Raw genomic sequence first — 19,695 nt, 5'->3', positions numbered from 1 at the left:
GGGTTGGGAGCTGCTTGTACACAGTATGGGCTTGCGTTTGGGGGTGGGTGTTGGGAGCTGCTTGTACACTGCAGGGACTTGCGTCTGGGGGGGTTGGGAGCTGCTTGTCCACCTTTGGGACTTGCATCTGGGGGGGGTTGGGAGCTGCTTGTACACTGCAGGGACTTGCGTCTGGGGGGGGTTGGGGCCTGCCTCTGGGGGGGGGACAGTGGTTGGGAGCTGCTTGCACACCCTTGGGGCCTGCCTCTGCGGGGGCTTGGTGCCTGCGTCTCTGGGGAGCGGGGGGGTTCAGAGCTGGTTGTACAGTATAGGAGCCTGTGTTTGGGGGGGGTTGGGAGCTGCTCATACACTGGAAGCCTGGGATGGGGGGGGGAGGTTTGGAGCTGCTTGTGCACCTTTGGGGCTTGCATATGTGGGGGGGTCGGGTGCTGGTTGTACACCTTTGGGGCCTGCCTCTGGGGAGGGAGGGTGGGGAGTTGCTTGTACACCTTTGGGGCCTGTGTCTGGGGGGGCTTGGGGCCTGCGTCTGGGGGGGGGGGTTCAGAGCTGGTTGTACACCTTTCAGGCTTGCATCTGGAGGGGGTTGGGGCCAGGCTTTTGGGGGGTGGTTGTGAGCTGCTTGTATACTGTAGGGGCCTGCTTGTACACCTTTGGGGCCTGAGTCTGGGGCGTGGGGGTAGGGGCTGGGGCTGGGGCCTGGGGCCTGCATCTGGGTGGGGTGGGATCCCGTTCATGGGGGGCGGGTTGGGAGCTGCTTGTGGACAGTTGGGGCCTGCATCTGGGTGTGGTTGGGGCCTGCGTCTGGGGGTGGGTTGTGGCCCGCTTGTAGACTTCTGCAGCCTGCGTCTGGTGTTCGGGGGCTTTTCTGTAGCGTTTGGGGCTTGCATTTTGGCTTTGGGATGTGTCTAGAGCTTCTGGGGCCTAGCTGTAGTGCTTGGGGCCTGCGTCTGGGGCTTTTCTGTAGCATTTTGGTCGCGTGTTTGTGATTTGGGGTCTGTATCCAGGGTTTTGCCTTTTTTGTAGTTTTCAGCTTTGTGTCAGTTTCTTTGTCGGTTGCCTGGGGTTGGGGCAGTTTGGGGTTTGGATCATTAGTCAGTGTCATTAGCGTCGGGCGGTTGATATGAAGGGTTAGGGTTGTGGTTAGAGTTGTTAGGGTTAAAGGGAATAAGGATTTTAGGGTAAGGGGATCAAGGTTGTGGGAATAAAAATGTTTTTGCACAGTTACCTTGTTTAGAGGGAAGGAAGGTGGTATTGAGATATGCTTGCAGTGATAAGAAAGCTTACCAGACAACCTTGTGAAATGCAGACAACCAGAATCCTTAAAGCAATTGGGTGGAAATCACGGTGTAAGAAACATCACCACCTCAAAGAGGAAAACAGTCAAGGAAAAAAGAAAATTGACTTGTAACAGGCCAGCAGCTGTGTATTTTCAGTGAAGCACCGGATAGATCGTGAACCTGGATTACCCAGTCAATGGGGAAACTGAAGCGAAGAATCTCAGAGCTGGTGAGGAGCTGAAGTAAAGGAGCTGGGAAGAGAGAGGTATTGCAGCAGGTACGCTGTGGCTGTGAGGTGCCTCAGGGTGTGCTTTTCTCTCGTTTCTGCAGGGGCTTCGTGCAGTCTTGGACAGGGAAATCCCCGTGTCACAGAACAATGAGGGAAGGTGAGAGTTTTATCAGTCTGGTGATCCCTGATCTGAAGTGAAGGGAAGACGTTTGGGTGTTTCACTCTGAGGGTCTGAGGTGAGGCTGTTTGGGACAGAGGAGCAGAGTGGCAGGTGGTGGCTTGCAAGCACAGTGGTCATTTTGTCCTTCTGTGTTCCCAGGTGGCATGGGTGGTGGTGGCCGTTCCTTTCGAGCTTGGATCTAACTTGCAGGTACAGAGGCAAGTGGACTGTTGTTTTGAAATGAAAACATTAAATATGGGGTGACTTCTGTTGTTGAGGGATGGGTGCTAATGCTGTCAGCTGAATGTTTGTCTTCTGGCTGTGTTTTCCTTTGTTCAGGCTGAAACGCAGTGTGCAGTACAGGACGTCACGACCCGAGCTACCTCTGGAGTGACTCTGGTGAGTGATTGTTGTGGTTTAACCCGGCTGGCAGCTAAACACCACACAGCCGTTCGCTCACCCTCCCTCTCTGGGATGGGGGAGAGAAACGGGAAAGTGAAGCCGGTGGGTTGAGATAAAGACAGTTTATTAAGACAGGAATATAATAATAACAACAATAATAATAATAGTGATAATGATAATAGTATTAATAATAATAATGTGTAAGAAAACAAGTGATGCACAATGCAATTGCTCACCACCCGCTGACCGATGCCCAGCCTATTCCCGAGCAGCCGGCCCCCCACCCCGGCCAGCCACCCCTATATATTGTTTAGCATGACGTCAGATGGTATGGAATACCCCTTTGGCAGTTTGGGTCAGCTGCCCTGGGTCTGTCCCCTCCCAGCTCCTGCTGCACCCCCAGCCTGCTCGCTGGCAGGACAGAGCGAGAAGCTGAAAAGTCCTTGGCCTGGTGTAAACACTGCTCTGCAACAATTAAAACATCAGGGTGTTATCAGCGCTCTTCTCATCCTAATCCAAAACATAGCACCCTACCAGCTGCTATGAGGAAAAATTAACTCTGTCCTAACTGGAACCAGGACAGTGATGAACAGAGGTAGCTGTTATTTTTGGGGTGCGGTTGTCGCTGCAGCTTTTTAACTACATCCAATAGAGTAAAATTCCAGTTTCTCTTTTAGAGGTGCTCTAGGTGGCTTCAGAGAACGGGTGGAAGCATCTGCCATGTGGGGTAGGTAAGCGGCTGAGGTAGAGGAGGGGATGAGGGTAACTGTCCTGAGGGTGCAGTGGCTTTTATTGCTGTGGTTGCTTTCTCTTCTGTTTATCAGGTGCCACAGGCAAGGTGGGCTGTGATAGTCTTTAGAATAGGAGCAAAGCAGGTCACTGGAATGCTGTTTGGTTCCTGAGAAAGGTGTTGCAGAGGAAAAAGGTGGTCTGGCGTGGCAGCTCCTGATGGTGGTCTTCTTCAGTAGGTGAAGCGGTGCCTGAAGCCCCATCCCGTGTAGCCTGAGGATGAAGCCTGCTTTCCAGCAGTTTCGAAAACTGTGTTGAGGCTGAAATGGTATGTCTGTGTTTGGGTTGGGGTTGCACCTTGGTGAGCGTAGGGACGAGTTTTAAGTTGGTGCAGCAGAGGGCCAGGCTCCGTTGTCCTGTAGTGTGTTTTGACCCATCAGCATAGCCTTTTGGTTTACAGATAGCCTACTCAAGTACGTGATTTTTCCTGCAAGTGATGTTATTACATGGAATTGATTTCTTTTTTTCTGGCATGTAATCTGTTATGCTCCCAGATTTTTCTTTCTATATAAATAAAGGTTTGAGCTAAGTCTAGGTGAAAAAATTTCAGTTACTTGCTTGGTCATATTGTCCTTTCAATATTCAAAGCTGCAGCAAAAGCATGGGTATTGTTGCTTCTAGAATCACCCCAGTTCTCTTGTCTGCAGTCTGCATGCTATTGAGCTAAACTGGATTTAAAAAAAAAAAAAAAAACACAGCTGCTGCTGCTTGTGCTCTTTCTACTTTCTTGTGCTTTGCCCCTCCCCTTTCCCAGGTGATTGGGTTTGGGTGCTGGGCGGGGCCAAATGGTATATGAGCCCCAGGTATGCCATTAGGGAGTTCATTGTGCCTGGGCTGCTCTTTGGGGTAAGTGCTTTGCTTTCCTTCAGTCAGTTGCAGGGTTCTTTGGGCAGGTTGGAGTCCATGGATTTCTAGATTTTAAGTGCTTGGAAATCACTTACTAGAGGGATATTTAGCAGAGGTTGCTGGCTCACTTGTTTTTGGGATGGTGGGATCCACTTGTGTTTTTGGGTTATATTTGAATCTCTAGACGTATGAAGGCACTTGTGTAACTCTCCATAGGACTAAAAAGAGCTTGATTACACACTACAAGAGGCTTGACCACGTAGGCGCAGTATTACCAAGAGACTGAGCAGGGTCGTATCAGAGTTACCTTTTTCATCTGTAAAGGGTAAGTCTGTGAATACCCCTGCTGGGGCTGCTGTGTGTTCATGGCTTTTTGGCATTTGTGGAGCTCAGTTGTTTTTTTGTGTATGTTCTTACTTTTTTTTTTCTTTTGAGAGCCGAATAGTGTGTGTGCTGAGCGTGGTTGGCAGGAGGAGGTGGGTAATTGTCTGGCAGGGGAGCTGTTCAGGACTGGTAGGTTTGGTTTCTAGGAGTGTTTGGCATCCTTCCTGTGCGATGCCGCTGATTGTTGGGCAGGAATGTTCCAGCTCGTGTGTCTTAAACAATGTAGCTTGTGCAGTGTGTGTTGTGTGGCCCGGGCAGAGTTTGCTGCGGCGCTGTGAGTGAAGAATCTCAGTTCGAGCTGGTGAGCAGCTGAAGTAAAGGAGCTGGGAAGAGAGAGGTATTGCAGCAGGTAGGCTGTGGCTGTGAGGTGCCTCATGGTGTGCTTTTCTCTTGTCTCTGCAGGGGCTTCATGAAGTCTTGGACAGGGAAATGCCCGTGTCACAGAACAATGAGGGAAGGTGAGAGTTCTATCAGCCTGGTGATCCCTGATCTGAAGCGAAGGGAAGACATTCAGGTGTTTCCCTCTGAGGGTCTGAGGTGAGGCTGTTTGGGACAGAGGAGCAGCGTGGCAGGTGGTCGCTTGCAAGCACAGTGGTCATTTTGTCCTTCTGTGTTCCCAGGTGGCATGGGTGATGGTGGCCGTTCCTTTCAAGCTTGGATCTAACTTGCAGGTACAGAGGCAAGTGGTCTGCTGTTTTGAAATGAAAAAATTAAATATGGGGTGACTTCTGTTGTTGAGGGATGGGTGCTAATGTTGTCAGCTGAATGTTTGTCTTCTGACTGTGTTTTCCTTTGTTCAGGCTGAAACGCAGTGTGCAGTACAGGACGTCACGACCCGAGCAAACTTTGGAGTGACTCTGGTGAGTGATGAGCAGAGGTAGCTGTTATTTTTGGGGTGCGGTTGTCCCTGCAGTTTTTTTAACTATATCAAATAGAGTAAAATTCCAGTTTCTCTTTTAGAGGTGCTCTAGGTGGCTTCAGAGAACGGGTGGAAGCATCTGCCATGTGGGGTAGGTAAGCGACTGAGGTAAAGGAGGGGATGAGGGTAACTGTCCTGAGGGTGCAGTGGCTTTTAATGCTGTGGTTGCCTTCTCTTCTGCTTATCAGGTGCCACAGGCAAGGTGGGCTGTGATAGTCTTTGGAAAAGGAGCAAAGCAGGTCACTGCAATGCTGTTTGGTTCCTGAGACAGGAGTTGTAGAGGAGAAAAGCTTTCAATATTCAAAGCTGAAGCAAAAATAAATAAACCACAGCTACTGCTTCTCCTCTTTCTGCTTGTGCTTTGCCCCTCCCCTTTCCCAGGTGATTGGCTTTGGGTTCCAGGGAGGGCCTGGTGGTCATTGAGTCACAGGCATCCCATCAGAGAGCTCATTCTGCCTGGGCTGCACTTTGGGGTAAGTGCTTTGTTTCTCCTTCAGTGAGTTGCAGGTTTCTTTAGGTGGTTAAGAGTCTATGGACTGATGCGTCTCCAAGTAGAGACCGGTACGCCCATCTTTGTGAGGTAACAACTGGTAGGATCTGTTAGAGTAAACCAATCTAGTAATAGGTGCCTGTATTGCGTGCAGCTCTTCTTCAGGTGAGTAATTGTTATAGCATGTTTACGGATAGGATGGCAGTGTTACTTTGTGTGTTTACTATGTGGTTCTGGGTCCCTTATGATTTCTGCAGAATTAAGGTAAATATTATGAAAGTTATAACCTTGGTGGCAAAGTGATGGAGTAGGGTTTAGGAGATAAGTATCATCGAAGCTCCCTGTGTAAGCATGTATCTGAAAAGAGTAGCAGTAGGCGTGTAAGGGGTAGTCTTTTTCAGGATTAGGGACAGTTTGTTATAGTTTTGGAGCTTTTGCCTGTGGTTTGTGTGGCTGTAGAGCCTTTAGACGTTGCAGCCTTCTAGATTTTTAAGTGCTTGGAATTCACGTAATAGAGGTGTGCTTAGGAGGTGTTGCCGGCCAACTTGTTTTTGGGAAATGGTGGGGTACGGTTCCTTTTTTTTTGAGTTATCTTTTAATCTCTAGGTATATCAAGCCATTTGCATAACTGTCCAGAGACTTCACAAGGAGCCTCAGAACGCATCAGAAGGGGCTTGACCGCATAAGTGCAGTATTACGGAGAGACTGAGCAGGGTCACCGTTCTCATCTGTAAAGGGTAAGTCTGTGATTACCCCTGTTGGGGCTGCTGTGCATTCATGGCCTTTTGGTATTTGTGGACCTGAGGGTGTGTTTTTTTTTTTTCCTGGCTCTCGTCTCTGTGTTTGAGTCCTCTGCAAGGAGCTGTACTGTTTGCGGTTCCATCACGGATATGACCTTCTCTTTTTGTTTCTTGTAGCCCAGGGCATGGGCACGGACACTTGAATGAGGCACGAGGGTGAGTAGACAGCAGTGTGGGCCCTGAGTTGGGCAGTGGATTGTGTTAGTCTGCTTTGCCTGTTATGCAGGCTTTGGAAGCACCTTGCGACAGCAGAGTACATCTCCTGCCACGTTCCTGAGGCGTGCCAGGCGTCAGCGGTTCCAGTTCCTGAAATGCTGGAGATGCTCGGAGCACAAGAGGAGCTGGGAGCGTGATGCATCTCCTTGGGATGTTAGGTGAGCGAAGCGGTGGTACTGGGTTGGGGAACGTGGGTCTGGGGCTTCTTGGCTGTTGGGGTAGGGGAGGAAAGAAGAGGAGTGGGTATAGACTGTTTTGTGGATTGTCATTTTTGTTTGTTCTTTCTCCTTGGTCTAAGCTATGTGACCTTGGCTCAGCACAGTAAATGGAAGCGCTAAGCCTGGATCGGGAAGGTGAGTGGAGAAAAGTTGGGAAAAGGGCATTGGTTTTGGTTTGGTAGTCTATTGGTCCCACCTCTGGGTGACTCCTCTTTTCTGGGGACGAAGAAGATACTGGGAACATCCTAGTTGGCCTCTGTGGTCCACCTTGAGGGTGGATTGTGACCCCTGAGAATTAAGTCCAGGCGCAAATACTGTGTGTTTGGGGGTGGTTGGCAGGGGAAGGCGGGCAGTTGTCTGGAGTTGGTCTATCTGACTTCAGTAGCAGAGCAGGTCAGTGGACTACTGTTTTGTTTTTGAGGTGGGTGTTTCACTGGAAGAAGTTTGGCTGGTGTGCCAGTGCCCGATGGCGCTTTATTTCTGCAGGTGAAGAGGAGCCTCGTGCCGGAAGCAATGTCCTGGCTAGCCTTCGTGTTCCTTGATGAGGATGGAACCTGCCTCCCGTCATTCCCAAGCTAAGTTGTGGGGCAAGTGCTATGTTTGCTTTCGGGTTTTGAATGCACACATAGGGCGAGGGTCTGTGCTTTTAAGTCATTGCTGTGGATGGGGCCTTTTAGGATTGATCACGGTCAGACAGTGTGTGGGGGCGTGGGATTCTGTCAGGTAGGGCTTGAGCACGTGCCAGGCAGGGCAGTTCCAGCTTGGTGTCTGTGTTCTGTGTTGTCTGTGCTGTGCTGTTGCTCCTGGTGCTTGGCAGGCCCTGGGGAAGCCTTCCTGAGGGTGTTGAACACTTGACCTCACTGGAATAATGCTGATGCTCAATTGGAAGCTGAGCATTTCTTGTCTTGCAGTGGGAGCTTAAAGAGATCATTTCTTCTGTGCGTGTAATTTTTTTGTATCAAATGTTTCTTGATGTGATTATCATATGTTACGCGCTCCTCAGGTCTTGATATCCTCATTGCCTTTTTCCACTGGACAGATTAGATGGGCAACTTGTTAGCCACACCAAAGGTCCTAAATGCTTGTTTCATCATCGTAGGGCTGATCTGAGCACTTCTTGACTTGCAGTCGCAGCTTAAAGCGCAGATGTGTTTCAGGTCTTGTGCATCATATTCGGTTTCAGATGGCATCTGTTTCCATCCTCGCTGTTGCGGAAGTCATGTGGGCTTCATCAGGAGCTCTGTCTTGGGAGTTCATTTCCGCAGCATTTTTCTTCTGGGGTTTGCACTCCCCATCCTTCTGGTCTCTTGCCTTGAAGGCAGGCTTTTTATGCCTCCATCATCCCAGTTCTGGCAGTTGCTTTCAGTCGCATGTCGTGACATTTGAGTCTCTCCTTGGGTCTGCTGCAGGGCACCTGTTCTGACTAGCTGTCGCTGTAGGGCTTCCCTCTGCGAGTCCTTTTTTTGTGCCTTGTGTTCTGTGTTTTGTTCGTAACGTTTGTAGCGTGCCTGTGTGTGTGTTTGGCCTGGAGCTGTCCTGCCTGGCAGTTAGCGATGGTAACTAACGTGGCGGTGTACTAATACATTGTCCGGAGTGTTTTGGCAAAGACATCCGGTCTGCCTCTGGGCACGTACTGAAGGGCAGCTGGCACAGAGTCATCTCCGTGGTGTTTGGCAAATGTGGAGGGGGAGACCTGAGCTGCTTGCGAGCAGCTGTTTGCATAGTGCTTGAATAGTGCTAGAGGAGAGGTCTGTCATTGAATCTTGAAAGCTCGCAGATGTGGAGTGTTTTTATTTTTCTCCAGTCCTAGATAAACCTTAGGAGGAACAGGTCACAGGAAAGAGCTCCTTTTGGAACTGTCAAGGACTCGGTAGGCAACCCGGTGACTGGCTTGATCTACTTTCCAGGAGCTGAGGCAAGGGGGCTGCTGTTTTGAAATGATAAAATTAGCCATGGGGTCCCTTGTGTTGTTGAGGGATGGGTGCTAATGCTGGCATCTGAATGATTATCTTCTGACTGTTTTCATTTGTTAAAGCTGAAACACAGCGTACAACCTGGGACTTCACGACCAGAGCTGGTTTTGGCAAGGTGAGCGGTGAACAGATGCAGCAGTTATTTTAGGGGTGCGGTTGTCACTGCAGTTACTTAACTACACAAAATACAGTTAAAGTCCTGTTTATATTCCAGAGGTGTTGTAGCTGGCTTAAGAGAGCAGATGGAAGCATCTGCCTCGAGGGCAGGTGAGGGGGCAGAGTAAGGGAGCAGGTGAGAGTACCTGTCCTAGCTGTGCTGCGGCTTTGGATGCTGCCGCGGCCTATGCTTTTCTTTTTCTTTCGCAGGTGCCTCGCACAGACTCAGAGGGGCCAAGCTGCACTCTGAAGAGCAGCACGAGAAGGGCAGGCTGGTCGTGAGTGGAGCAGTGGAGCAGAATGGCCAAGTTGCGCAAGGTGACTGCGAAGGGTATCCATCTTGCTTTGCAGGTGTCATGGCAGGCTCTACACAGAAGTGGCTGAGGATTTGAGAAGAGGTTACAGAGCATCAAGGAGCGGCACGTGCAGTGACGGTTTCCAAACGGTATGGTTGCTTTCTCTTCTGTTGGTCAGGTGCCACAGGCAAGGTGGGCTGTGACACTAGTCTTTAGAATCGGAGCAAAGCAGGTCACTTGAATGCCGCAGGGCATCTGAGAAGGGTGTTTTAACAGAAAAAGCTTGTCTGGCATGGCAGTGCCTGATGGCAGTGTGTTTCCACAGGTGAAGAGGTGCCTGAAGCCCCATCCTGTCTAGCCTGCGCACACCTCGCTGAGAAGGAAAGCCGCTTTCCAGTAATTCAGAAAGCCAAGTTACATCTCGGCCTCGAGCATCTGGGGCGTGTGCCTGTGCTTTTGGGCCTGTCTGTAGCATTTGGCACCTGCATTAGTAGTTTCTTGGCGTATCTCTAGGCTTTTGGGGCCTGTGTCTTGGGGGGGGTGTGGAGCTGCTTGTACACCTTTGGGGCTTGCATCTGGGGGGGGGGGGGGGGAGTTGCTTGAACACTTTTGGGGACTGTGTCTGGGGGGGTCAGGGCCTGCATCTGGGGGGGTTGGAAGCTGCTCCTACAATGTAGGGATCTGTATCTGTGGGGGTTGGGAGCTGCTTGTACACAGTATGGGCTTGCGTTTGGGGGTGGGTGTTGGGAGCTGCTTGTACAATGCAGGGATCTGCATCTGGAGGGGTTTGGGAGCTGCTTGTCCACCTTTGGGACTTGCATCTGGGGGGGGTGGGAGCTGCTTGTCCACCTTTGGGACTTGTATGGGGGGGGGGTTGGGAGCTGCTTGTACATTGCAGGGTCCTGCCTTGGGCATGGTTTGTAGCTGCTTGTACAGCTTTGGGGTCTGCAGCTGGGGGGTGGTTGAGAGGTGCTTGTCCACTGTAGGTGCCCACGTTTGGGGAGTTGGGAGCTGCTTGTACACTTTTGGGGCCTGCAGCTGGGAGGGGGTGTGAGATGCTTGTACATGCTAGGGGCTTCCCTCTATGGGGCTTTGGGGCCTGCCTCTGGGGGGGGGGTGTTGTTGTGAGCTGCTTGCACACCCTTGGGGCCTGCCTCTGCGGGGGCTTGGTGCCTGCGTCTGGTGAGTGTGTGGGGGGGTTCAGAGCTGGTTGTACAGTATAGGAGCCTGCGTTGGGGGGGGGTTGGGAGCTGCTTGTACACAGGAAGCCTGGGTTGGGGGGGGGAGGTTTGGAGCTGCTTGTGCACCCTCGGGGCTTGCCTCTGCGGGGGCTTGGTGCCTGTGTCTGGGGAGTGGGGGGGTTCAGAGCTGGTTGTACAGTATAGGATCCTGCGTTGGGGGGGGGGGGGAGTTGGGAGCTGCTCGTGCACTGGACGCCTGGGTTGGGGGGGGAGGTTTGGAGCTGCTTGTGCACCTTTGGGACTTGCATCTGGGGGGGGTTGGGAGCTGCTTGTACATCTTTTGGGCTTGCATCTGGAGGGGGTTGGGAGCTGCTTGTACACTGTTAGGGCCTGCCTTGGGGGGGGGGGGGGTTCGGGCATGTGCCTTGGGGGTGGGGTTGGGAGCTGCTTTTATGCTGTAGGGGTCTGGGTCTTGGGGGGTTGGGGCTGTTTTTACAGCTTTGGGGCGTGCCTCTGGGGAGGGTTGTGAGTTGCTTGTAGACGCTAGGGGCTTCCCTCTATGGGGCTTTGGGGCCTGCCTCTCGGGGGGGGGGGGGGCTTGGGAGCTGCTTGCACACCCTTGGGGCCTGCCTCTGCGGGGGCTTGGTGCCTGCTTCTGGTGAGTGTGTGGGGGGGGTTCAGAGCTGGTTGTAGTGTAGGAGCCTGCGTTGAGGGGGGGTTGGGAGCTGCTCGTACACTGGACGCCTGGGATGGGGGGGAGGTTTGGAGCTGCTTGTGCAGCTTTGGGACCTTGTATGTGGGGGGGGTCGGGTGCTGGTTGTATCCCTTTGGGGCCTGCCTCTGGGGAGGGAGGGTGGGGAATTGCTTGTACACTTTTGGGGCCTGTGTCTGGGGGGGCTTGGGGCCTGCGTCTGGGGGGGGGGGGGTTGGAGCTGGTTGTACACCTTTCGGGCTTGCATCTGGAGGGGGTTGGGGCCTGCCTTTTGGGGGGTGGTGGTTGTGAGCTGCTTGTACACCTTTGGGGCCTGCGTCTGGGGGGGGTGGGAGCTGCTTGCACACTGTTAGGGCCTGCCTTGGGGGGGGGGGGGTTGGGGCATGTGCCTTGGGGGGGTGGGGTTGGGAGCTGCTTCGACGCTGTAGGGGTCTGGGTCTTGGGGGGTTGGGGCTGTTTGTACACCTTTGGGGCGTGCCTCTGGGGAGGGTGTCTGGTGTTTGGGGGCTTTTCTGTAGCGTTTGGGGCTTGCATTTTGGCTTTGGGATGTGTCTTGAGCTTCTGGGGCCTAGCTGTAGTGCTTGGGGCCTGCATCTGGGGCTTTTCTGTAGCATTTTGGTCGCGTGTTTGTGATTTGGGGTGTGTATCCAGGGTTTTGCCTTTTTTGTAGTTTTCAGCTATGTGTCAGTTTCTTTGTCAGTTGCCTGGGGTTAGGGGCAGTTTGGGGTTTGGATCATTAGTCAGTGTCATTAGCGTTGGGGGGTTGATATGAAGGGTTAGGGTTGTGGTTAGAGTTGTTAGGGTTAAAGGGAATAAGGATTTTAGGGTAAGGGGATCAAGGTTGTGGGAATAAAAATGTTTTTGCACAGAGTTACATTGTTTAGAGGGAAGGAAGGTGGTATTGAGATATGCTTGCAGTGAGAAGAAAGCTTACCAGACAACCTTGTGAAATGCAGACAACCAGAATCCTTAGAGCAATTGGGTGGAAATCACGGTGTAAGAAACATTACCACCTCAAAGAGGAAAACAGTCAAGGAAAAAAGAAAATTGACTTGTAACAGGCCAGCAGCTGTGTATTTTCAGTGAAGTACCGGATAGATTGTGAACCTGGATTACCCAGTCAATGGGGAAACTGAAGCGAAGAATCTCAGAGCTGGTGAGGAGCTGAAGTAAAGGAGCTGGGAAGAGAGAGGTATTGCAGCAGGTAGGCTGTGGCTGTGAGGTGCCTCATGGTGTGCTTTTCTCTCGTCTCTGCAGGGGCTTCATGAAGTCTTGGACAGGGAAAATGCCTGTGTCACAGAACAATGAGGGAAGGTGAGAGTTCTATCAGCCTGGTGATCCCTTATCTGAAGCGAAGGGAAGACATTCAGGTGTTTCCCTCTGAGGGTCTGAGGTGAGGCTGTTTGGGACAGAGGAGCAGAGTAGCAGGTGGTGGCGTGCAAGCACAGTGGTCATTTTGTCCTTCTGTGTTCCCAGGTGGCATGGGTGGTGGTGGCCGTTCCTTTCGAGCTTGGATCTAACTTGCAGGTACAGAGGCAAGTGGACTGCTGTTTTGAAACGAAAACATTAAATATGGGGTGACTTCTGTTGTTGAGGGATGGGTGCTAATGCTGTCAGCTGAATGTTTGTCTTCTGACTGTGTTTTCCTTTGTTCAGGCTGAAACGCAGTGTGCAGTACAGGACGTCACGACCCGAGCTACCTCTGGAGTGACTCTGGTGAGTGATGAACAGAGGTAGCTGTTATTTTTGGGGTGCGGCTGTCGCTGCACTTTTTTTAACTACATCAAATAGAGTAAAATTCCAGTTTCTCTTTTGGAGGTGCTCTAGGAGGCTTCAGAGAATGGGTGGAAGCATCTGCCACGTGGGGTAGGTAAGCGGCTGAGGTAAAGGAGGGGATGAGAGTAACTGTCCTGAGGGTGCTGTGGCTTTTGCTGCTGTGGTTGCTTTCTCTTCTGTTTATCAGGTGCCACAGGCAAGGTGGGCTGTGATAGTCTTTGGAATAGGAGCAAAGCAGGTCACTGCAATGCTGTTTGGTTCCTGAGGCAGGTGTTGTAGAGGAGAAAAGCTTTCAATATTCAAAGCTGAAGCCAAAACATGGGGATTGTTGCTTCTAGAAACAACCCAGTTCTCTTGTCTGCACCCTGCATGCTGTTGAGCTAAGCCATATAAATAGATAAATAAACCACAGGTGTTGCTTCTCCTCTTTCTACTTTGTGCTTTGCCCCTCCCCTTTCCCAGGTGATTGGCTTTGGGTTCCAGGGAGGGCCTGGTGGTCACTGAGTCACAGGCATCCCATCAGAGAGCTCATTCTGCCTGGGCTGCACTTTGGGGTAAGTGCTTTGTTTTTCCTTCAGTGAGTTGCAGGTTTCTTTAGGTGGTTAAGAGTCTATGGACTGATGCGTTTCCAAGTAGAGACCGGTACGCCCATCTTTGTGAGGTAACAACTAGTAGGATCTGTTAGAGTAAACCAATCTAGTAATAGGTGCCTGTACTGCATGCAGCTCTTCTTCAGGTGAGTAATTGTTATAGCGTGTTTACGGCTAGGATGGCAGTGTTACTTTGTGTGTTTACTTTGTGGTTCTGGGTCCGTTATGATTTTTGCCGAATTGCGGGGCTTACTTGTGAGTCTTTGCCTGTATGTCAAATATTATCAAAGTTACAACCTTGGTGGCAAAGTGATGGAGCAGGGTTTAGGAGATAAGTATCATCGAGGCTCCCTGTGTAAGCATGTGTCTGCAAAGAGCAGCAGTAGGCGTGTAAGGGGTAGTCTGTTTCAGGGTTAGGGACAGTTTGTTATAGTCTTGGAGCTTTTGCCTGTGGTTTGTGTGGCTGTAGAGTCTTTAGACGTTGCAGCCTTCTAGATTTTCAGTGCTTGGAATTCACGTAATAGAGGTGTGCTTAGGAGGTGTTGCTGGCTAACTTGTTTTTGGGAAATGGTGGGGTACGGTTCCTTTTTTTTGAGTTATCTTTTAATCTCCGGGTATATCAAGTCATTTGCATAACTGTCCAGAGGCTTCACAAGGAGCTTCAGTATGCATCAGAAGGGGCTTGACCGCATAAGTGCAGTATTACGGAGAGACTGAGCAGGGTCACCGTTCTCATCTGTAAAGGAGAAGTCTGTGATTACCCCTGTTGGGGCTGCTGTGCATTCATGGCCTTTTGGTATTTGTGGACCTGAGGGTGTGTTTTTTTTTTTCTGGCTCTCGTCTCTGTGTTTGAGTCCTCTGCAAGGAGCTGTACTGTTTACGTGTCCATCACGGATATGACCTCCTCTTTTTGTTTCTTGTAGCCCAGGGCATAGGCACGGACACTTGAATGAGGCACGAGGGTGAGTGGACGGCAGTGTGGGCCCTGAGTTGGTCAGTGGATTGTGTTAGTCTGCTTTGCCTGTTATGCAGGCTTTGGAAGCACCTTGCGACAGCAGAGTACATCTCCTGTCACGTTCCTGAGGCGCGCCAGGCGTCAGCGGTTCCAGTTCCTGAAATGCTGGAGATGCTCGGAGCACAAGAGGAGCTGGGAGCGTGATGCATCTCCTTGGGATGTTAGGTGAGTGAAGCGGTGGTACTGGGTTGGGGAACGTGGGTCTGGGGCTTCTTGGCTGTTGGGGTAGGGGAGGAAAGAAGAGGAGTGGGTATAGACTGTTTTGTGGATTTTCACGTTTGTTTGTTCTTTCTCCTTGGTCTAAGCTATGCGACCTTGGCTCAGCACAGTAAATGGAAGCGCTAAGCCTGGATCGGGAAGGTGAGTGGAGAAAAGTTGGGAAAAGGGCATTGGTTTTGGTTTGGTAGTCTATTGGTCCCACCTCTGGGTGACTCCTCTTTTCCGGGGACGAAGAAGATAGCGGGAACATCCTAGTTGGCCTCTGTGGTCCACCTTGAGGATGGATTGTGACCCCTGAGAATTAAGTCCAGGGGCAAATACTGTGTGTTTGGGGGTGGTTGGCGGGGGAAGGCGGGCAGTTGTCTGGAGTTGGTCTATCTGACTTCAGTAGCAGAGCAGGTCAGTGGACTACTGTTTTGTTTTTGAGGTGGGTGTTTCACTGGAAGAAGTTTGGCTGGTGCGCCAGTGCCCGATGGCACTTTATTTCTGCAGGTGAAGAGGAGCCTCGTGCCGGAAGCAATGTCCTGGCTAGCCTTCGTGTTCCTTGATGAGGATGGAACCTGCCTCCCGTCATTCCCAAGCTAAGTTGGGGTGCAAGTGCTATGTTTGCTTTCGGGTTTTGAATGCACACATAGGGCGAGGGTCTGTGCTTTTAAGTCATTGCTGTGGATGGGGCCTTTTAGGATTGATCACGGTCAGACAGTGTATGGGGGCGTGGGATTCTGTCAGGTAGGGCTTGAGCATGTGCCAGGCAGGGCAGTTCCAGCTTGGTGTCTGTGTTCTGTGTTGTCTGTGCTGTGCTGTTGCTCCTCGTGCTTGGCAGGCCCTGGGGAAGCCTTCCTGAGGGTGTTGAACACTTGACCTCACTGGAATAATGCTGATGCTCAATTGGAAGCTGAGCATTTCTTGTCTTGCAGTGGGAGCCTAAAGAGATCATTTCTTCTGTGCGTGTAATTTTTTTGTATCAAATGTTTCTTGATGCGATCATCATATGTTACGCGCTCCTCAAATCTTGATATCCTCATTGCCTTTTTCCACTGGACAGATTAGATGGGCAACTTGTTAGCCACACCAAAGGTCCTAAATGCTTGTTTCATCATCGTAGGGCTGATCTGAGCACTTCTTGACTTGCAGTCGCAGCTTAAAGCGCAGATGTGTTTCAGGTCTTGTGCATCATATTCTGTTTCAGATGGCATCTGTTTCCATCCTCGCTGTTGCGGAAGTCATGTGGGCTTCATCAGGAGCTCTGTCTTGGGAGTTCATTTCCGCAGCATTTTTCTTCTGGGGTTTGCACTCCCCATCCTTCTGGTCTCTTGCCTTGAAGGCAGGCTTTTTATGCCTCCATCATCCCAGTTCTGGCAGTTGCTTCCAGTCGCATGTCGTGACATTTGAGTCTCTCCTTGGGTCTGCTGCAGAGCACCTGTTCTGGCTTGCTGTCGCTGTATGGCTTCCCTCTGGGAGTCCTTTTTTTGCGCCTTGTGTTCTGTGTTTTGTTCGTAATGTTTGTAGCGTGCCTGTGTGTGTGTGTTTGGCCTGGAGCTGTCCTGCCTGGCAGTTAGTGATGGTAGCTAACGTGGCGGTGTACTAATACATTGTCCGGACTGTTTTGGCAAAGACATCCGGTCTGCCTCTGGGCACGTACTGAAGGGCAGCTGGCACAGAGTCATCTCTGTGGTGTTTGGCAAATGTGGAGGGGGAGACCTGAGCTGCTTGCGAGCAGCTGTTTGCATAGTGCTTGAATAGTGCTAGAGGAGAGGTCTGTCATTGAATCTTGAAAGCTCGCAGATGTGGAGTGTTTTTATTTTTCTCCAGTCCTAGATAAACCTTAGGAGGAACAGGTCACAGGAAAGAGCTCCTTTTGGAACTGTCAAGGACTCGGTAGGCAACCCGGTGACTGGCTTGATCTACTTTCCAGGAGCTGAGGCAAGGGGGCTGCTGTTTTGAAATGATAAAATTAGCCATGGGGTCCCTTGTGTTGTTGAGGGATGGGTGCTAATGCTGGCATCTGAATGATTATCTTCTGACTGTTTTCATTTGTTAAAGCTGAAACACAGCGTACAACCTGGGACTTCACGACCAGAGCTGGTTTTGGCAAGGTGAGCGGTGAACAGATGCAGCAGTTATTTTAGGGGTGCGGTTGTCACTGCAGTTACTTAACTACACAAAATACAGTTAAAGTCCTGTTTATATTCCAGAGGTGTTGTAGCTGGCTTAAGAGAGCAGATGGAAGCATCTGCCTCGAGGGCAGGTGAGGGGGCAGAGTAAGGGAGCAGGTGAGAGTACCTGTCCTAGCTGTGCTGCGGCTTTGGATGCTGCCGCGGCCTATGCTTTTCTTTTTCTTTCGCAGGTGCCTCGCACAGACTCAGAGGGGCCAAGCTGCACTCTGAAGAGCAGCACGAGAAGGGCAGGCTGGTCGTGAGTGGAGCAGTGGAGCAGAATGGCCAAGTTGCGCAAGGTGACTGCGAAGGGTATCCATCTTGCTTTGCAGGTGTCATGGCAGGCTCTACACAGAAGTGGCTGAGGATTTGAGAAGAGGTTACAGAGCATCAAGGAGCGGCACGTGCAGTGACGGTTTCCAAACGGTATGGTTGCTTTCTCTTCTGTTGGTCAGGTGCCACAGGCAAGGTGGGCTGTGACACTAGTCTTTAGAATCGGAGCAAAGCAGGTCACTTGAATGCCGCAGGGCATCTGAGAAGGGTGTTTTAACAGAAAAAGCTTGTCTGGCATGGCAGTGCCTGATGGCAGTGTGTTTCCACAGGTGAAGAGGTGCCTGAAGCCCCATCCTGTCTAGCCTGCGCACACCTCGCTGAGAAGGAAAGCCGCTTTCCAGTAATTCAGAAAGCCAAGTTACGTCTCGGCCTCGAGCATCTGGGGCTCGTGCCTGTGCTTTTGGGCCTGTCTGTAGCATTTGGCACCTGCATTAGTAGTTTCTTGGCGTATCTCTAGGCTTTTGGGGCCTGTGTCTTGGGGGGGGTGTGGAGCTGCTTGTACACCTTTGGGGCTTGCATCTGGGGGGGGGGGGGGGAGTTGCTTGAACACTTTTGGGGACTGTGTCTGGGGGGGTCAGGGCCTGCATCTGGGGGGGTTGGAAGCTGCTCCTACAATGTAGGGATCTGTATCTGTGGGGGTTGGGAGCTGCTTGTACACAGTATGGGCTTGCGTTTGGGGGTGGGTGTTGGGAGCTGCTTGTACAATGCAGGGATCTGCATCTGGAGGGGTTTGGGAGCTGCTTGTCCACCTTTGGGACTTGCATCTGGGGGGGGTTGGGAGCTGCTTGTCCACCTTTGGGACTTGCAGCTGGGGGGGGTTGGGAGCTGCTTGTACATCTTTGGGACTTGTATCTGGGGGGGGGTTGGGAGCTGCTTGTACATTGCAGGGTCCTGCCTTGGGCATGGTTTGTAGCTGCTTGTACAGCTTTGGGGTCTGCAGCTGGGGGGTGGTTGAGAGGTGCTTGTCCACTGTAGGTGCCCACGTTTGGGGAGTTGGGAGCTGCTTGTACACTTTTGGGGCCTGCAGCTGGGAGGGGGTGTGAGATGCTTGTACATGCTAGGGGCTTCCCTCTATGCGGCTTTGGGGCCTGCCTCTGGGGGGGGGGTGTTGTTGTGAGCTGCTTGCACACCCTTGGGGCCTGCCTCTGCGGGGGCTTGGTGCCTGCGTCTGGTGAGTGTGTGGGGGGGTTCAGAGCTGGTTGTACAGTATAGGAGCCTGCGTTGGGGGGGGGTTGGGAGCTGCTTGTACACAGGAAGCCTGGGTTGGGGGGGGGAGGTTTGGAGCTGCTTGTGCACCCTCGGGGCTTGCCTCTGCGGGGGCTTGGTGCCTGTGTCTGGGGAGTGCAGAGCTGGTTGTACAGTATAGGATCCTGCGTTGGGGGGGGGGGGGAGTTGGGAGCTGCTCGTGCACTGGAAGCCTGGGTTGGGGGGGAGGTTTGGAGCTGCCTTGTGCACCTTTGGGGCTTGCATCTGGGGGGGCGGGGGTGCTGGTTGTACACCTTTGGGGCCTGAGTCTGGGGCGTGGGGGCTGGGGCTGGGGCTTGGGGCCTGTGTCTGGGGGTGGGTTGTGGCCCGCTTGTAGACTTCTGCAGCCTGCGTCTGGTGTTTGGGGGCTTTTCTGTAGCGTTTGGGGCTTGCATTTTGGCTTTGGGATGTGTCTTGAGCTTTTGGGGCCTAGCTGTAGTGCTTGGGGCCTGCATCTGGGGCTTTTCTGTAGCATTTTGGTCGCGTGTTTGTGATTTGGGGTCTGTATCCAGGGTTTTGCCTTTTTTGTAGTTTTCAGCTTCATGTCAGTTTCTTTGTCGGTTTCCTGGGGTTGGGGCAGTTTGGGGTTTGGATCATTAGTCAGTGTCATTAGCGTCGGGGGGTTGATATGAAGGGTTAGGGTTGTGGTTAGAGTTGTTAGGGTTAAAGGGAATAAGGATTTTAGGGTAAGGGGATCAAGGTTGTGGGAATAAAAATGTTTTTGCACAGAGTTACATTGTTTAGAGGGAAGGAAGGTGGTATCGAGATATGCTTGCAGTGAGAAGAAAGCTTACCAGACAACCTTGTGAAATGCAGACAACCAGAATCCTTAGAGCAATTGGTTGGAAATCACGGTGTAAGAAACATTACCACCTCAAAGAGGAAAACAGTCAAGGAAAAAAGAAAATTGACTTGTAACAGGCCAGCAGCTGTGTATTTTCAGTGAAGCACCGGGTAGATCGTGAACTTGGATTACCCAGTCAATGGGGAAACTGGGGAGGGTCCTGGTCACCGAGAGGAAAAAAAAATTTATATAAACTGTGTTATGGAACTAGTAGGTAGTTTGTGGGACGCCTGCCATTGCAATCGTGAATAAAAATGCTACTTCACTGAGATTCTTGCCTGAGCCTATGTTATTGGTTACAGAGTGTTTCTAACAAGGTGTTAGGGTTTTAAGGTTTCAGGGCTAAGGCACTAGGGTTGGGTTTCAGGGTTAGGGTTTTCAGGGTTTAGGGTTAGGATTTTAAGGTTGTTAGGGCTGGAGGTATAAGGGTTAGGGTTTGGGGGTTAGTGTGTTAAGGTTTTAAAGTATT

General features: G+C 51.5%; 3 long non-coding RNA genes across 45 annotated transcripts; all 3 read left to right on the top strand.

Annotated features, from left to right (window-relative positions):
* Positions 1–706: 706 nt before the first annotated feature.
* Positions 707–4,464, top strand: LOC136787297 (uncharacterized). 2 transcript variants are annotated; one of them, XR_010826868.1, is made up of 8 exons: positions 707–1,506; positions 1,608–1,663; positions 1,826–1,876; positions 2,006–2,065; positions 2,454–2,663; positions 2,746–2,795; positions 3,034–3,125; positions 3,920–4,464. It is a non-coding gene; the product is annotated as an uncharacterized lncRNA (long non-coding RNA). The 2 variants fall into 2 exon arrangements; XR_010826867.1 differs by lacking the exon at positions 3,920–4,464 and having other exon boundaries at positions 3,034–3,894.
* Positions 4,465–5,182: 718 nt separating this feature from the next.
* LOC136787244 (uncharacterized) lies at positions 5,183–8,321 on the top strand. 7 transcript variants are annotated; one of them, XR_010826860.1, is made up of 6 exons: positions 5,184–5,479; positions 6,103–6,302; positions 6,414–6,452; positions 6,523–6,670; positions 6,811–6,865; positions 7,217–8,320. It is a non-coding gene; the product is annotated as an uncharacterized lncRNA (long non-coding RNA). The 7 variants fall into 7 exon arrangements; XR_010826858.1 differs by having other exon boundaries at positions 5,183–5,479; positions 6,103–6,452; positions 7,217–8,321; XR_010826859.1 differs by having other exon boundaries at positions 5,183–5,479; positions 6,414–6,670.
* Positions 8,322–8,399: 78 nt separating this feature from the next.
* LOC136787243 (uncharacterized) lies at positions 8,400–19,497 on the top strand. 36 transcript variants are annotated; one of them, XR_010826845.1, is made up of 12 exons: positions 8,400–8,600; positions 8,766–8,818; positions 8,918–9,304; positions 9,481–9,568; positions 12,005–12,204; positions 12,306–12,441; positions 12,525–12,575; positions 12,705–12,764; positions 12,867–14,594; positions 14,735–14,789; positions 15,141–17,230; positions 17,407–17,671. It is a non-coding gene; the product is annotated as an uncharacterized lncRNA (long non-coding RNA). The 36 variants fall into 36 exon arrangements; XR_010826840.1 differs by having other exon boundaries at positions 8,895–9,304; XR_010826843.1 differs by having other exon boundaries at positions 8,400–8,645.
* Positions 19,498–19,695: the final 198 nt, after the last annotated feature.

The sequence above is a fragment of the Anser cygnoides genome, chromosome 28, assembly GCF_040182565.1.
Source record: "Anser cygnoides isolate HZ-2024a breed goose chromosome 28, Taihu_goose_T2T_genome, whole genome shotgun sequence".
Taxonomy (NCBI): Eukaryota; Metazoa; Chordata; class Aves; order Anseriformes; family Anatidae; genus Anser; species Anser cygnoides.
The sequence above is the reverse complement of the archived record's forward strand: the minus strand, read 5'-3'. Positions and strand labels throughout refer to the sequence as shown.